The sequence below is a fragment of the Ranitomeya variabilis genome, chromosome 1, assembly GCF_051348905.1.
Source record: "Ranitomeya variabilis isolate aRanVar5 chromosome 1, aRanVar5.hap1, whole genome shotgun sequence".
Classification (NCBI taxonomy): domain Eukaryota; kingdom Metazoa; phylum Chordata; class Amphibia; order Anura; family Dendrobatidae; genus Ranitomeya; species Ranitomeya variabilis.
The window spans coordinates 944,266,461-944,283,801 of record NC_135232.1 but is presented as its reverse complement, the minus strand read 5'-3'; positions in this window follow the sequence as shown (position 1 = coordinate 944,283,801).

Here is a 17,341-nt window from a genome sequence, read left to right as displayed (position 1 = left end):
TCATTCAGGGGCTTAACCACCTGCGAAAAACACTTAATAAACTTTAAATAGTAGTTTACAAGCCCAGAAAGCATTGCAAACCCTTTAATTCATGAGGTTGAACCCAATCAGTAATAGCCTGGACTTTTTTCGGATCCATGCGAAATCCCTCACAAGAAATAATCAAACCCAAACAAGACAATTCCTGTACAAAGAGTGAACACTTCTCCAACTTAGCATACAAATGGTTTTCTCTAAGTCTAAGAAGAACAGTTCGCAGATGGTGCAAGTGGGATTGACTCTCAGGTGAGTACTGTACACTAAAATGTCATCAAGATAAATAACCACAAAACGCCCAATCAGATCAGAAAAAATTACATTAATAAAATTTTCAAAGACAACAGGAGCGTTAGTCAGACCGAAGGGTATGACCATGTTCTCAAACAGTCCTTCAGACGTGAGAAACGCTGTTTTCCACTCATCCCCTTCATGAACCCTTATCAGGTTATAGGCCCTCCGTAAATCAATATTCAATGCAAGAATATCTTTATCAAAAATATTCAATTTTATTAAAAATTAAAAATTCATAATACATGATTATACATAAACCATTTAAAAACACATGATGTTACAGGAGAATTGATGTAAAAAATCCTTTATTAAAAATAAAATAAGAGACAAGATAAAATGTGGCAGGGGACACAATATCAGATGGACCAAATATCTGAGAAAGTCTCACTAAAATAATTATAATAAGAAAAAAATAATATATAATGAAAAATAAAGATAATCTCAGTAACAACTCCAAAACAAGTGTTCACCACGTGATAAAGAATATATATAGTGTCACAATATATAAAAAAATAATAAAAAGCTGTAAAGTGACTATTGTATTCAAACACGTGCACCCACAACCATGATTTAGAATTCATGAAGTAAAATTAATGTAAATTATGAAATCGATCATAAATATAAAGTGAGGCAGTGCAATATATCAGGAGTTGCTAAAGTAAACATATTCAAATGACCATGTGGTCAAGATAAGGCTGCTTTCACACTAGTGTCGGTACGGGCCCGTCGCAGTGCGTCGGGCCGACGTACCGACGCATGCTGTGAAAGAAAGCACAACGGGGGCAGCGGAAGCAGTCTTACGACGCTTCCGCTGCCCCATTGTAAGGTCCGGGGAGGAGGGGGCGGAGTTTCGGCCGTGCATGTGTGGTCGAAAATGGCGGACTAGACGCACAAAAAAGTTACATGTAACTTTTTTGTGCCGGCGGTCCGCCAAAACACGACGCAACCGTCGCACGAAGGTTGCAACGTGTGGCGATACGTCGCAATGTGTCGGTAATGTAAGTCTATGGGGAAAAAACGCATCCTGCAGACAACTTTGCAGGATGCGTTTTTTCTCCTAAACTACGCATTGCGACTAAAAGAGATATCTGAGATAAATCCAGTGAATCATATATTGAAGGTTACATACCAATTGATCTGACACTCTGCTGTCCCCTGCACACCACTCCGACACACATTTCACTTCCGCTTCGTCTGTTTTTAAATGGTCTGTGTATAATCATGTATTATGAATTTTTAATTTTTAATAAAATTGAATATTTTTGATAAAGATATTCTTGCATTGAATATTTCTCTTGGGTGATATATGTTGCTTGGTATTCTTTGGTTTTTTTCCGGTCAATATTTATGGCATTTCTTTTCTATATAGGTTTTGTCCTCTGTAAATCAAGCTTGGAAAACCATTTGACCCCCGAGAGTTGGTTACACAAATCCGGAATGAGGGGGAGTGGATACGTCTTTCTCACGGTAATCTTGTTGAGTTCCCGAAAGTCGAGGCACGGCCGCAAACCACCATCTTTTTTCTTAACAAAAAAAAACAGCGGCTACTGGCGAGACAGAAGGGCGAATATGCACTTTGCGTAGATTCTCCGCAATATACTCCTTCATGGCTTGGCGCTCGGGCCCAGACAGGTTAAACAAACGAGCCTTAGGAAGTTTAGCCCCAGGAACTAAGTCAATGGGACAATCGAAAGGTCTATGTAGTGGTAGCGCCTCAGCCTCGCTTTCGGAGAACACGTCTTAAAAGACTTTTAGGTACACCGGAATACCCTCCAGACCGACAGATGACACAGATACAGATTTTAAAGGGGTGGACAATGGCACAGAACTGCAACACAGACTGGTACAATTGGACCCCCATTGCACAATTTCCCCAGATACACAATCAATAACGGGGTTATGGCATTGAAGCAAAGGCATACCTAGAACCAGACCCACAGGGAAATTATGCAAGGCAAAACAGCTTATGTTTTCCACATACGCAGGACCCACTCTTAGTGAAAAAAACCTCGGACACAAAACAGATTCCCTCTCGGGTGAGAGAAGAGGAGTCAATAGCCACCAACTTGATGGGGGATTCAAGCCTTATTGTCCCTATCTTATAAAGAGTCACAACACGAGAGTCAATTAAATTGATGGTGGATGCACAGACAACAAAAGCGAGTCAAAATGGGACCACCAACAATTTCCAACTCCACCTGCAGAAGGATTTTAGCAAATGAGGAAAATTGTACTTGGGAGTCTGGACAACCTCCTTGATCATTACCCAGACTTAGGCGTTTCCTGACATCTTAGATGAAGAGGGACAAGAAGGGCAGTCCTTTTTCCAGTGTCCCGAGGCTCTGCAGTACAAGTACAGCTCATTATCTCTGCGACATCTCCTCTCTCTCTCTTTGACCAAGATGGCTCCAACCTCCATGGGTTCTGTAGGTGAAGCAGTGTCCCCTGAGCTGGAGTATAACGGGGTTTTGTGCTGCATCACCCCTCTGGCACAGAGCCTATGGTCCATATGGATAGCCTTGGTCATAGCGTCCTTCAGGGTATCCAGGAGTGGATGCAAGGCCAAAGCATCCTGCAAACGGTTGGAGAGGCCTCTGCGGAACAGCCCTCTTAAGGCGGCATCATTCCAGGATATCTCAACCGCCCAACGTCTGAACTCGAAACAAAACCACTCTCCTGAGTGCTTCCCCTGTGTCACACTCATAATCATATCCTCAGCCAGACGCACTCTATCAGGCTCATCATAAATATGTCCAAGAGCCTCAAAAAACAGATCCACAGACATACATTCTGGAGCTGAGGGAGAGAGAAAAAAAGCCCAAGCCTGTGGAGCCCCCTTAATAAAAAAATAATAATTCCCACCCTCTGGATTTCATTCCCATAGGCGTGCAGACGCAGAGAGAAAAACGATTTATACCCCTCTTTGAACACCTAAATAATTTTTATCCCCAGAAAAGGTGTCAGGCAACTTAACTGGTGGTTCGGGGGAGATTAGGGAAACATCTGTGGCACTCTCACCCCGACCCCAGAAGGAGAAGAACCCCACACAGCGTCAGCAACCTCCCTCTAAACCTGTTGATGCGACTGAGCCAGGGTTCGCTGCTCCACAGATAGTTTTTGCATCATGTGAGTGAGGCTATTCACTTGCTCAGAGAGAGCATACAGCGGATCCATGACCAAGAGAAAAAAAAGGTGCAAAATCTTGTTTAAATGTTTAGGTCAGTGATAATGTCAAGAGCCCTGCTGGAGTCTGTGCACGTGTTACAGAAGGACAGAGAGAGTAAGGAGGGCTGCAGTGAGCTTGCCTGCCGGAGCACAGGGCCTGAAACACGTGACCTCCAGGGGAGTGGACGGAGGCAGAGCAAGACGCCGAGCAGCGGCGTTGACCAGCGAAGCTGGAGAGTAGTCTGAACGTGCCGAAGTCAAGCCGGGAGATCGATGAAGTACCAAAAAGGGGTGAGAAGTAAACATGGTCGTGATGTAACAAAAGTTCAGGGAGCCGAAGATAGCAGTGCAGTACAAACAGGGCAGACAGGAGGAAAGTAAGAGTACCAAGCCAATGGTCAGAACCAGAAATAGACAATTAGCACAGAATCACAAGGCAATACACAGAACGAGAAACAGACCAAGTCGTACACAAGCAAGCAATGGGACAAAACAGTATGCAAGCACACCAGGGGGTCAGACACACAGCCAAGACAGATGTATCACTGACAAGGATCTGCAGATGAAGGCGGGTAAATATAGCCCTCCCCAAACCAAAAGGAGGCTATACAAATTAACCTCGAGAGGACAGGGAAGGAACCCTGTCCACAACCATGACAATAGGAAGAAAGGTGAGTAACCCGTTGCCTCGCTCTTGGTACAGTTATATGCATGTATCACTTTTGATAGAGAACTCTTCCAAGGTTGTACTCGGCCAATTATCTGATCTTCCTGTTGTGCTCTGATTATTCTTTTTGGTAGTTGTTGAATGGACAGGGGGTGATCTCGTACTTTCGTTTTTACGGTGGTTTCCACCATCAACTGACACCACAATTGTGTATCTTCCTCTTGATTAGCTTCTACTGCATGGGTAGTGCTCTCAATAGCTTCCAGACTGACTTCCTCTGAGCATTCTTGTATGAACTCCTCAGGCTCTAGTGGTATTCTCGAAAATCCGTCAGCATCCACATTATATTTTCCTGGCCTGTACTTAATACTGAAAATAAAGCCAGCTAGTTCAGCTACCCACCTCTGACCCATTGCATTCAGTTTGGCTGTAGTGAGAACATAGGTCAAGGGGTTATTGTCAGTGTAAACCTCAAACTCTTTGCTGTAATAGAGATAATCTCTAAATCATTCACAGATAGCCCATTTCAATGCCATGAACTCCAACGTTCCAGAATGTAGATGGTAATTTCTCTCGGCATTTGCCAATGTTATGGAACCGTAACCGATGACTCAGTCCAATTTGAGAAGCGTCAATGAAGAACAAATGGTAAGTTGAAATCAGGATATCCCAATATGGGTGGTTTTACCAGGTAATCTACTAGTTCTTCCAATACCTCCTTGTGGTCTGATGTCCAGACAATGGGCTGCTGGGATGAAACGGCGTTGTTTCTTTTAAGTCCGGTCCTGCCCGTGTTCTTTTTCTCCATGGGTGTTGTTGACTCTGTCATCCCCCCAAGAGGAGATATAGTGGAGCGGCAATCCTAGAGAAGTTTCGGATATAAGTACGATAGTAGGAGAGGAATCCTATGATCTGCCTCACCTCCCTGACAGTAGAAGGCCGCTTGTATTTTAAGGCCAGTACCGGCATGATTTCTGCTGGGTCCATGGTATATCCTTCTCCCGACACAATTTTCCCTAGAAATCGGACTTGCCTTTTGAACAGTTCACAGTTCTTTGGGGTCAGCTTAACTCTGTGTCTCTGATATCGCTGAAGTACAGTTATCACATGTTCAACATGCTCTCGCAAGGTTTTGCTGTGTACCACATTGTCATCCAAGTACGGCTGACAGGTATCATCCCTCAACCCTTCTAAACATGTCTCCATGCCCCTCTGGAATTCTGCTGGAGCTGAACTGAGCGGATGCGGATCCACTCGTATAATCCCCATGATGTGATGAATGCTGTCAAGGGTCTACTGGTCTCCTCGACAATCCCTTGGTGGTATGCCTTACCATGATAGAGGACAGAGAACCAGCTAGTTCCTGAGAGGCTATTCAGCATATCTTGGATTTTTGATATCGGGTGTCGATCAGGTACTGACTTTCGGTTTAGTTCCTGGTAATCACAGCAGAGTCTCAACGTACCGCCCTTCTTCCTAACACAGACAATAGGAGAGGAATAAGATGACTTCGACTTTTGGACCAAACCTCTGTTGATTTGATCTTGCAAATACTCTTTCACTTCATGGTGTAATCATTTCGGCACCGACATGTAAAACTTTTGGTTACTGGGGTTGTGTCTTTCAAATTAATTTTCAACTGCAACGACGGAATACAGCCTATATCAGAGTCATCTTTAGAAAATGCACAACACTCTTCTCTCAGCATCTGTTTTGCTACCGCTAGATCTTCAGCACACAAGTGTTCCAGGGGTACTGGTGGATCCCAGGATCTCGAGGTGGGTCATGCAATTTTCTCCCCTGGGCAACTCCTGTTCCTTGGTAGAGGGACTGAATTCACGGTAGACCACTGGGCGGGTCTCACACTGGCTGGATATACCGCTTTGACGGTTTCAATGTGACCTAACACAGTATTTGGATCCAGTCTAATTTTGTGTTTCATGGTATTCATCACTGGCACTGTGACTCGGGCAAACCCACCAGTAGGAATCGCAAGCACAGTCTCACCTTGAAGTAGGCCTTCTGGAAGTTCAGAGGAGTCTTTTGGCATGAATAGTCTCTTCTGGACTTTTCTTCCCGGTTCCACCCGAACTCTACACCTCTGTTATGATCCTTAGTGGTTGAGGATCACAAATTACTCCAGCTAAGTAACAAACATAGGACAAGCTCTAGGGAGGTGGCAAACTGGACTGACCGCAAATCTGAACCTATCCAAACACACTAGAAGTAGCCGGTGAACGTGCCTAAAAATCCTAGACGTCTCGAGCCAGCCTGAGGAACTAACTACCCCTAGAGAGAAAGAAAGACCTCTCTTGCCTCCAGAGAAATAATCCCCAAAGATATAGAAGCCCCCAACAGATAATAACGGTGAGGTAAGAGGAAGGCACATACACAGGGGTGAAAGCAGATTCAGCAAATGAGGCCCACTAATACTAGATAGCAGAAAATAGAAAAGGGAATCTATGCGGTCAGTAAAAAACCCTTACAAAATATCCACTCTGAGATTTCAAGAACCCCCACACCAACTAACGGTGTGGGGGGAGAAACTCAGTCCCCTAGAGCAACCAGCAAGCGAGAAAATCACATTTTAGCGAGCTGGACAAAAAACATAATGAACACTGATAATCAAAAAATGATCAAACAAAAACTTAGCTTGTCTTGGAAAGACTGGGAGCAAGGTAGACACAAGGAATCTGAAGAGCACTGAATACGGATAGCAGGCAAGGAACTGAGTCTCCAGGTGAGCTAAATAGGAAACCAACCAAGGATAACGAATCAGCTGATGCAGCCAACCTGCAGAAAGACAACACTACACAGTAACGCTTGTGACCACTAGAGGGAGCCCAAAAATAGAATACACAACAGTACCCCCCCCCCCTTGAGGAGGGGTCACCGAACCCTCATCAAGACCCCCAGGGCGATCAGGATGAGCCGCGTGGAAGGCACGAACCAAATCGGCCGCATGAACATCAGAGGCGACAACCCAGGAATTATCCTCCTGACCATAGCCCTTCCACTTAACCAAATACTGAAGCCTCCGTCTAGAGATACGAGAATCCAAAATCTTCTCCACCACGTACTCCAATTCGCCCTCGACCAGCACCGGAGCAGGAGGCTCAACAGAAGGAACCACAGGTACCACATACCTCCGCAACAAAGACCTATGGAACACATTATGAATGGCAAACGATGCTGGGAGATCCAAACGAAAAGACACCGGGTTAAGGATTTCCAAGATCTTATAAGGACCGATGAAGCGAGGCTTGAATTTAGGAGAGGAGACCTTCATAGGAACATACCGAGAAGACAGCCACACCAAATCCCCAACACGAAGTCGGGGACCCACACCGTGGCGGCGGTTGGCAAAGCGCTGAGCCTTCTCCTGTGACAACCTCAAATTGTCCACCACATGGTTCCAAATCTGCTGCAACCTATCCACCACAGAATCCACCCCAGGACAGTCAGAAGGCTCAACCTGACCCGAGGAAAAACGAGGATGGAAACCAGAATTGCAGAAAAAAGGCGAAACCAAAGTAGCAGAACTAGCCCGATTATTAAGGGCAAACTCGGCCAATGGCAAAAAAGTCACCCAATCATCCTGATCAGCAGAAACAAAACATCTCAAATTAGTTTCCAACGTCTGATTAGTTTGCTCGGTTTGGCCATTAGTCTGAGGATGGAAGGCCGACGAAAAAGACAAATCAATGCCCATCTTAGCACAAAAAGTCCGCCAAAACCTGGACACAAACTGGGATCCTCTATCAGACACAATATTTTCAGGAATGCCGTGCAAGCGAACCACATTCTGAAAAAATAGAGGAACCAAATCGGAGGAAGAAGGCAACTTAGGCAAGGGCACCAAATGGACCATCTTGGAAAAACAATCACACACCACCCAGATGACAGACATTTTCTGAGATACTGGAAGATCCGAAATAAAATCCATGGAAATGGGGACAATACAAATATCTCGCTGAGGATCTGTTTATACCAAGGAAGGTGATGGGCACAAGGGGGCATTCTTTGCGTCTGGAGGAGAGAAGGTTTTTCCACCAACATAGAAGAGGATTCTTTACTGTTAGGGCAGTGAGAATCTGGAATTGCTTGCCTGAGGAGGTGGTGATGGCGAACTCAGTCGAGGGGTTCAAGAGAGGCCTGGATGTCTTCCTGGAGCAGAACAATATTGTATCATATAATTATTAGGTTCTGTAGAAGGATGTAGATCTGGGGATTTATTATGATGGAATATAGGAATATAGGCTGAACTGGATGGACAAATGTCTTTTTTCGGCCTTACTAACTATGAAATGTGCGTCCAAGGCCTTTTCGGAACAGGCAAAGGCAAAAGCAAACCGCTGGCACGAGAACAGCAAGGCTTAGCCCGAGCACAAATCCCACAAGACTGCACAAAGGAACGCACATCCCGCGACAAGGAAGGCCACCAGAAGGACCTAGCAACCAAATCTCTGGTACCAAAAATCCCAGGATGACCCGCCAACACCGAAGAATGAACCTCGGAAATAACTCTGCTGGTCCATCTATCCGGGACAAACAGTCTCTCTGGTGGACAACGGTCAGGTCTATCCGCCTGAAATTTCTGCAGCACTCGTCGCAAATCTGGGGAAATGGCAGACAAAATCACTCCCTCTCTGAGAATACCAGCCGGCTCAGAAACTCCCGGAGAGTCAGGCACAAAACTCCAAGAAAGTGCATCAGCTTTCACGTTCTTCGAACCAGGCAGGTATGAGACCACGAAGTTGAAACGGGAGAAAAACAACGACCAACGAGCCTGTCTAGGATTCAGGTGCTTGGCAGATTCAAGGTAAATCAGATTTTTGTGATCAGTCAAGACCACCACACGATGTTTAGCTCCTTCGAGCCAATGTCGCCACTCCTCAAATGCCCACTTCATAGCCAACAACTCCCGATTACCAACATCATAATTCCGCTCGGCAGGCAAAAACTTTCTTGAAAAGAAAGCACATGGCTTCATCACAGAGCCATCAGAGCTTCTCTGCGACAAAACAGCCCCTGCTCCAATCTCAGAAGCATCAACCTCGACCTGGAAGGGGAGAGAGACATCTGGCTGACATAAGACTGGAGCTGAAGAAAACCGGTGCTTCAGCTCCCGAAAGGCCTCCACGGCCGCAGGAGACCAATTGGTCACATCAGAACCCTTCTTGGTCAAATCCGTCAAAGGTTTAACCACGCTAGAAAAATTAGCGATGAAACGACGGTAAAAATTAGCAAAACCCAAGAACTTCGGAAGACTCTTAACAGACGTGGGCTGAGTCCAGTCATGAATAGCCTGGACCTTGACTGGGTCCATCTCCACAGTAGAAGGAGAAAAAATAAAACCCAAAAAGGAGACCTTCTGTACTCCGAAGAGGCATTTTGAGCCCTTCACAAATAAAGCATTAGCACGTAGGACCTGAAACACCATCCTGACCTGCTTCACATGGGACTCCCAATCATCAGAAAAGACCAAAATGTCATCCAGATAAACAATCATAAATTTATCCAGATATTCTCGGAAGATGTCATGCATGAAGGACGGAAACACAGAAGGAGCATTAGAGAGTCCAAAAGGCATCACTAAGTACTCAAAATGGCCTTCGGGCGTATTAAATGCTGTTTTCCATTCATCTCCCTGCTTAATGCGCACAAGGTTATACGCACCACGGAGATCTATCTTGGTGAACCAACTGGCACCCTTAATCCGAGCAAACAAATCAGACAATAGTGGCAAAGGATACTGAAATTTGACTGTGATTTTATTCAGAAGACGATAATCTATACAAGGTCTCAAAGAACCGTCCTTCTTGGCCACAAAAAAAAATCCTGCACCAAGAGGGGAAGAGGATGGGCGAATATGTCCCTTTTCCAAAGACTCCTTTATATAACTCCGCATCGCGGCATGCTCTGGTATAGACAAATTAAAAAGTCGTCCCTTAGGGAATTTACTACCAGGAATTAAATTTATAGCACAGTCACAATCCCTATGAGGAGGCAGGACACAGGACCTGGGCTCATCAAATACAACCTGGTAGTCAGACAAAAACTCAGGGACCTCAGAAGGAGTGGAAGAAGCAATAGACACCAACGGAGTATCGCCATGAATTCCCTGACAACCCCAACTTGACACAGACATAGATTTCCAATCTAAAACTGGATTATGAGCCTGCAGCCATGGCAGACCCAAAACGACCACATCATGCAAATTATGCAGAACAAGAAAGCGAATCACCTCCTGATGTACGGGAGTCATGCACATGGTCATTTGCGTCCAATACTGAGGCTTATTCTCAGCCAATGGCGTAGCATCAATTCCCCTCAGAGGAATAGGAAATTCCAAAGGCTCCAGGACAAAACCACAGCGCCTGGCAAACGACAAATCCATCACATTCAGGGCAGCACCCGAATCCACAAAAGCCATAACCGGGTAGGACGACAAAGAACAAATCAAAGTAACAGACAAAATAAATTTAGGCTGTATAGTACCAATGGTGACAGGTTTAGCGATTTTTTTTAAGCGTTTAGAGCATGCTGAGATAACATGAGTAGAATCACCACAGTAAAAGCACAACCCATTTTGACGTCTATGACTTTGTCGCTCAATTCTGGTCAGAGTTCGGTCACATTGCATAGACTCAGGTCTCTGTTCGGAAAATACCGCCAAAGGATGAGCAGATTTGCGCTCCCGCAAACGCCGATCAACCTGAATGGCTAAAGCCATAGAATCACTCAGACTTGCAGGGGTGGGAAACCCCACCATAACATTCTTAACGGCCTCAGAAAGACCTTCTCTGAAATTTGCAGCCAGGGCACACTCATTCCATTGAGTAAGCACCGACCATTTCCGAAATTTTTGACAATACACCTCTGCTTCATCCTGACCCTGAGAGATAGCCAGCAATGCTTTTTCTGCCTGATTCTCAAGATTAGGCTCCTCATAAAGCAGTCCAAGAGCCAGAAAAAATGCATCTACATTAAGCAATGCAGGATCTCCTGGCGCCAGAGAGAAAGCCCAATCTTGAGGGTCACCACGCAACAAGGAGATAACAATTTTAACTTGCTGAGCGGAATCACCAGAGGAACGAGGTCTCAGAGATAGAAATAACTTACAATTATTCTTAAAATTTAGAAACCTAGATCTATCTCCAGAAAACAACTCAGGAATGGGTATCTTTGGTTCTGACATAGGGCTATGAATAACAAAATCCTGAATACTTTGCACCCGTACAGTAAGATGATCCACACTAGAAGTCAGAGTCTGAACATTCATGTCTGCAGCTGAGCTCAAAACCACCCAGAGTTCAAGGGGATGAAAGAAGCTAAACAGACTGCAGCAAAGGAAAAGCGGGAGGAAAAAAAAAAATGTACTCAGGTCTTCTTTTTATCCCACTTCTGCGATGCATTAAACACCTTTTGGCCTGCTATACTGTTATGATCCTTAGTGGTTGAGGATCACAAATTACTCCAGCTAAGTAACAAACATAGGACAAGCTCTAGGGAGGTGGCAAACTGGACTGACCGCAAATCTGAACCTATCCAAACACACTAGAAGTAGCCGGTGAACGTGCCTAAAAATCCTAGACGTCTCGAGCCAGCCTGAGGAACTAACTACCCCTAGAGAGAAAGAAAGACCTCTCTTGCCTCCAGAGAAATAATCCCCAAAGATATAGAAGCCCCCAACAGATAATAACGGTGAGGTAAAAGGAAGGCACATACACAGGGGTGAAAGCAGATTCAGCAAATGAGGCCCACTAATACTAGATAGCAGAAAATAGAAAAGGGAATCTATGCGGTCAGTAAAAAACCCTTACAAAATATCCACTCTGAGATTTCAAGAACCCCCACACCAACTAACGGTGTGGGGGGAGAAACTCAGTCCCCTAGAGCAACCAGCAAGTGAGAAAATCACATTTTAGCGAGCTGGACAAAAAACTGTTGTGAATTTGCTTTTTGCTCCCTCTAGTGGTTACTAGTTTTTTGACTCTGGTTTTTCTGTCATTCCTTTTATCCGCACCTGGGTCGTTAGTTAGGGGTGTTGCTATATAAGCTCCCTGGACCTTCAGTTCAATGCCTGGCAACGTAGTTATCAGAGCTAGTCTGCTGTGCTCTTGTCTACTGATCCTGGTTCCAGTTATATCAGCTAAGTCTGCCTTTTGCTTTTTGCTATTTGTTTTGGTTTTGTATTTTTGTCCAGCTTGTTCCAAATCTATATCCTGACCTTTGCTGGAAACTCTAGGGGGCTGGTGTTCTCCCCCCGGACCGTTAGACGGTTCGGGGGTTCTTGAATTTCCAGTGTGGATTTTGATAGGGTTTTTGTTGACCATATAAGTTACCTTTCTTTATTCTGCTATCAGTAAGCGGGCCTCTCTGTGCTAAACCTGGTTCATTTCTGTGTTTGTCATTTCCTCTTACCTCACCGTCATTATTTGTGGGGGGCTTCTATCCAGCTTTGGGGTCCCCTTCTCTGGAGGCAAGAAAGGTCTTTGTTTTCCTCTACTAGGGGTAGCTAGATTCTCCGGCTGGCGCGTGTCATCTAGAATCAACGTAGGAATGATCCCCGGCTACTTCTAGTGTTGGCGTTAGGAGTAGATATATGGTCAACCCAGTTACCACTGCCCTATGAGCTGGATTTTTGTATTCTGCAGACTTCCACGTTCCTCTGAGACCCTCGCCATTGGGGTCATAACAAAAACATAATGAACACTGATAATCAAAAAATGATCAAACAAAAACTTAGCTTGTCTTGGAGAGACTGGGAGCAAGGTAGACACAAGGAATCTGAAGAGCACTGAATACATTGATAGCAGGCAAGGAACTGAGTCTCCAGGTGAGCTAAATAGGAAACCAACCAAGGATAACGAATCAGCTGATGCAGCCAACCTGCAGAAAGACAACTGTTGTGTATCCGCTTTTTGGGCTCCCCTGGTGGTTGCTGGTGGTACTGGTGACTTGTTTGCACTTTGCTTCTTCTGTTCACCTGCTTCCATCAGTGTTTGGGAGTTTCCTATTTAACCTTGCTCTCCAGTCATTTCCTTGCCGGTCATCATTGTAACCAGAGCCTTCGGTTGCATGTTCCTGCTACTAGTCTGCTGATCAGCTAAGTGGACTTTGTCCTTTTGTTTTGTACCTTTTGTCCAGTTTGCAGTTTTTGTGATTCTCTGTAGCTGGAAGCTCTTGCGGGCTGAAATTGCCACTCCTGTGTCATGAGTTGACACAGGAGTCTTAAAGTAATTTCAGGATGGTTTTTTGAAAGGGTTTTCAGTTGACCGTGAAGTTCTCTTTTGTATCCTTCTGCTATCTAGAAAGTGGACCTCTCTTTGCTAAATCTACTTTCATACTGTGTATGTCTTTTCCTCTTAATTCACCGTTATTACATGTGGGGGGCTGCTATCATCTTTTGGGGTATTTCCCTAGAGGTAAGCCAGGTCTGTTTCTTCCTCTACCAGGCGTAGTTAGTCCTCCGGCTGGCGCGTGGCATATAGGAAGCCGTAGGTATGCTCCCTGGCTACTGTTAGTTGTGTGGTAGATTTAGCTCACGGTCAACTCGAGTTTCCATCACCCGAGAGCTCGTTCGTTACTTATGTGTTTTTTACGTTCCCTTGCCATTGGGAACCACGACAGTATGACCGGCCAACAAAGTGTTAATTGTTTGGGCTGAAGCAGGAGAAAAATAAGTGTTGAAGGGAATTTTTTTTTTTTTTTCTTTCCCTCAGAGTTTTGCTGCCTAGCCCTTAATTGCTGTCTAGCTGCTTCTTACCTCCTCTTAACCCTTGAATGGCTCTGACCTTAGCTGTTTAACATGGATGTCCAGAGTTTGGCTGCAGGTTTAAATAATCTTGCTACGAAGGTTCAAAATTTACAAGATTTTGTTATACATGCTCCTATTTCTGAACCTAAAATCCCTACACCAGAGGTGTTTTCCGGAGATAGATCTCGGTTTTTGAATTTCAAATATAATTGTAAATTGTTCCTTTCTCTCAGACCTCACTCCTCAGGAGATCCTGTCCAGCAGGTTAAGATTGTAATCTCTTTGCTGCGAGGTGACCCTCAAAATTGGGCATTTTCATTGGCACCAGGGGATCCTGCGTTGCTCAATGTGGATGCGTTTTTCCTGGCTTTAGGGTTGCTTTATGAGGAACCTAATTTGGAGATTCAAGCTGAAAAAGCTTTGATAGCCCTATCTCAAGGGCAAGATGAAGCGGAGATATACTGCCAAAAATTTCGTAGGTGGTCTGTGCTTACTCAGTGGAATGAGTGCGCCTTAGCGGCAAATTTCAGAGAGGGCCTATCTGATGCCGTTAAAGATGTTATGGTCGGGTTCCCTGCGCCTACAGGTCTGAATGAGTCCATGACAATGGCAATTCAGATTGATCGGCGTTTGCGGGAGCGCAAACCCGTGCACCATTTGGCGGTATCTTCTGAAGAGACGCCAGAGAAAATGCAATGTGACAGAGTTATGTCCAGAAGCGAGCGGCAGAATTATAGGCGTAAAAATGGGTTATGCTTCTATTGTGGTGATTCTGCTCATGTTATATCGGCATGCTCTAAGCGTACTAGGAAGGTTGACAAGTCCATTTCAATTGGCACTTTACAGTCCAAATTTATTTTGTCTGTAACCTTGATTTGTTCATTATCAGTTATTACTGTGGATGCCTATGTGGACTCGGGCGCCGCTCTGAGTCTTATGGACTGGTCCTTTGCCAGGCGCTGTGGGTTTGATTTAGAGCCTCTGGAAGTCCCTATACCTCTGAAGGGTATTGATTCTACACCTTTGGCTTGTAATAAACCACAGTTCTGGACGCAAGTGACTATGCGTATGACTCCAGACCATCAGGAGGTGATTCGCTTCCTTGTGTTGTACAATTTACATGATGTTTTGGTGCTTGGATTACCATGGTTACAGTCTCATAACCCAGTCCTTGACTGGAAGGCTATGTCTGTGTTAAGCTGGGGATGTCGGGGGGCTCATGGGGACACTCCTATGGTGTCCATTTCGTCATCTATTCCATCTGAGATTCCGGCATTTTTGTCTGATTATCGTGATATTTTTGAAGAGCCTAAGATTGGTTCACTCCCTCCTCACAGGGATTGTGATTGCGCCATAGATCTGATTCCTGGCAGTAAATTTCCAAAGGGTCATTTGTTTAACCTATCTGTACCTGAACATGCTGCTATGCGCGAGTATATTAAGGAGTCCCTGGAAAAGGGACATATTCGTCCTTCTTCATCACCTTTAGGAGCTGGTTTTTTCTTTGTCTCTAAAAAGGATGGCTCTCTGAGGCCTTGTATTGATTATCGTCTCCTGAATAAAATTACAGTCAAATATCAGTATCCGTTGCCTTTGCTGACTGATTTGTTTGCTCGCATAAGGGGGGCTAAGTGGTTCTCTAAGATTGATCTTCGTGGGGCGTATAATTTGGTGCGAATTAAGCAGGGGGATGAGTGGAAGACCGCATTTAATACGCCTGAGGGCCATTTTGAGTATTTGGTAATGCCTTTCGGCCTTTCTAATGCACCTTCTGTCTTTCAGTCCTTAATGCATGATATTTTCCGGGAATATTTGGATAAATTTATGATTGTGTACTTGGATGATATTTTGATTTTTTCTGATGACTGGGAGTCTCATGTTCAGCAGGTCAGGAGGGTTTTTCAGGTTTTGCGGGAGAATTCTTTGTGTGTAAAGGGTTCAAAGTGTGTTTTTGGGGTTCAAAAAATTTCATTTTTGGGGTATATTTTTTCCCCTTCTTCTATTGAGATGGACCCTGTCAAGGTTCGGGCTATTTACGACTGGACACAGCCTACTTCTCTGAAGAGTCTCCAGAAATTCTTGGGCTTTGCTAATTTTTATCGTCGATTTATAGCTGGTTTTTCTGGCGTTGCTAAACCTCTGACGGATTTGACTAAAAAGGGTGCTGATGTTGCCAATTGGTCCCCTGCTGCCGTGGAGGCCTTTCGGGAGCTTAAGCGCCGCTTTTTGTCTGCCCCTGTGTTGCGCCAGCCTGATGTTTCTCTTCCCTTTCAGGTTGAGGTCGATGCTTCCGAGATCGGAGCGGGGGCGGTTTTGTCGCAGAAAGGTTCCGACTGCTCAGTGATGAGACCTTGTGCGTTCTTTTCGCGAAAATTTTCGGCCGCCGAGCGAAACTATGATGTTGGTAATCGGGAGCTTTTGGCCATGAAGTGGGCATTTGAGGAGTGGCGTCATTGGCTTGAGGGTGCCAGACATCAGGTGGTAGTTTTGACTGATCACAAGAATTTAATTTATTTGGAGTCTGCCAGGCGCCTGAATCCTAGACAGGCACGTTGGTCGTTGTTCTTTTCCCGGTTTAATTTTGTGGTCTCGTACTTACCGGGTTCTAGGAATGTGAAAGCAGATGCTCTTTCTAGGAGTTTTGAGCCTGACTCTCCTGGGAATTCTGAACCTGCTGGTGTCCTTAAGGATGGAGTGGTTTTGTCTGCTGTCTCTCCAGATTTGCGACGTGCTTTGCAAGAATTTCAGGCGGATAGACCTGATCGTTGTCCGTCTGGTAGACTGTTTGTTCCTGACGAGTGGACCACTAGAGTCATCTCGGAAGTTCATTCTTCTACTCTGGCAGGTCATCCGGGAATTTTTGGCACCAGAGATTTGGTGGCTAGATCCTTCTGGTGGCCTTCCCTGTCTCGAGATGTGCGTGTTTTTGTGCAGTCTTGCGATGTGTGTGCTCGGGCCAAGCCTTGTTGTTCTAGGGCTAGTGGGTTGTTGTTGCCCTTGCCTATTCTGAAGAGGCCTTGGACGCACATCTCTATGGACTTTATCTCGGATCTCCCTGTTTCTCAGAAGATGTCTGTCATCTGGGTGGTGTGTGACCGTTTTTCTAAAATGGTTCATTTGGTGCCATTGCCTAAGTTGCCTTCCTCATCTGAGTTGGTCCCTCTGTTTTTTCAAAATGTGGTTCGCTTGCATGGTATTCCGGAAAACATCGTTTCTGACAGGGGTACCCAGTTCGTGTCTAGATTTTGGCGGGCAGTCTGTGCCAGGTTGGGCATTGATTTGTCCTTTTCGTCTGCATTCCATCCTCAGACCAATGGCCAGACGGAGCGAACTAATCAAACTCTGGAGACTTATTTGAGGTGTTTTGTGTCTGCGGATCAGGATGATTGGGTTGCCTTTCTGCCGTTGGCGGAGTT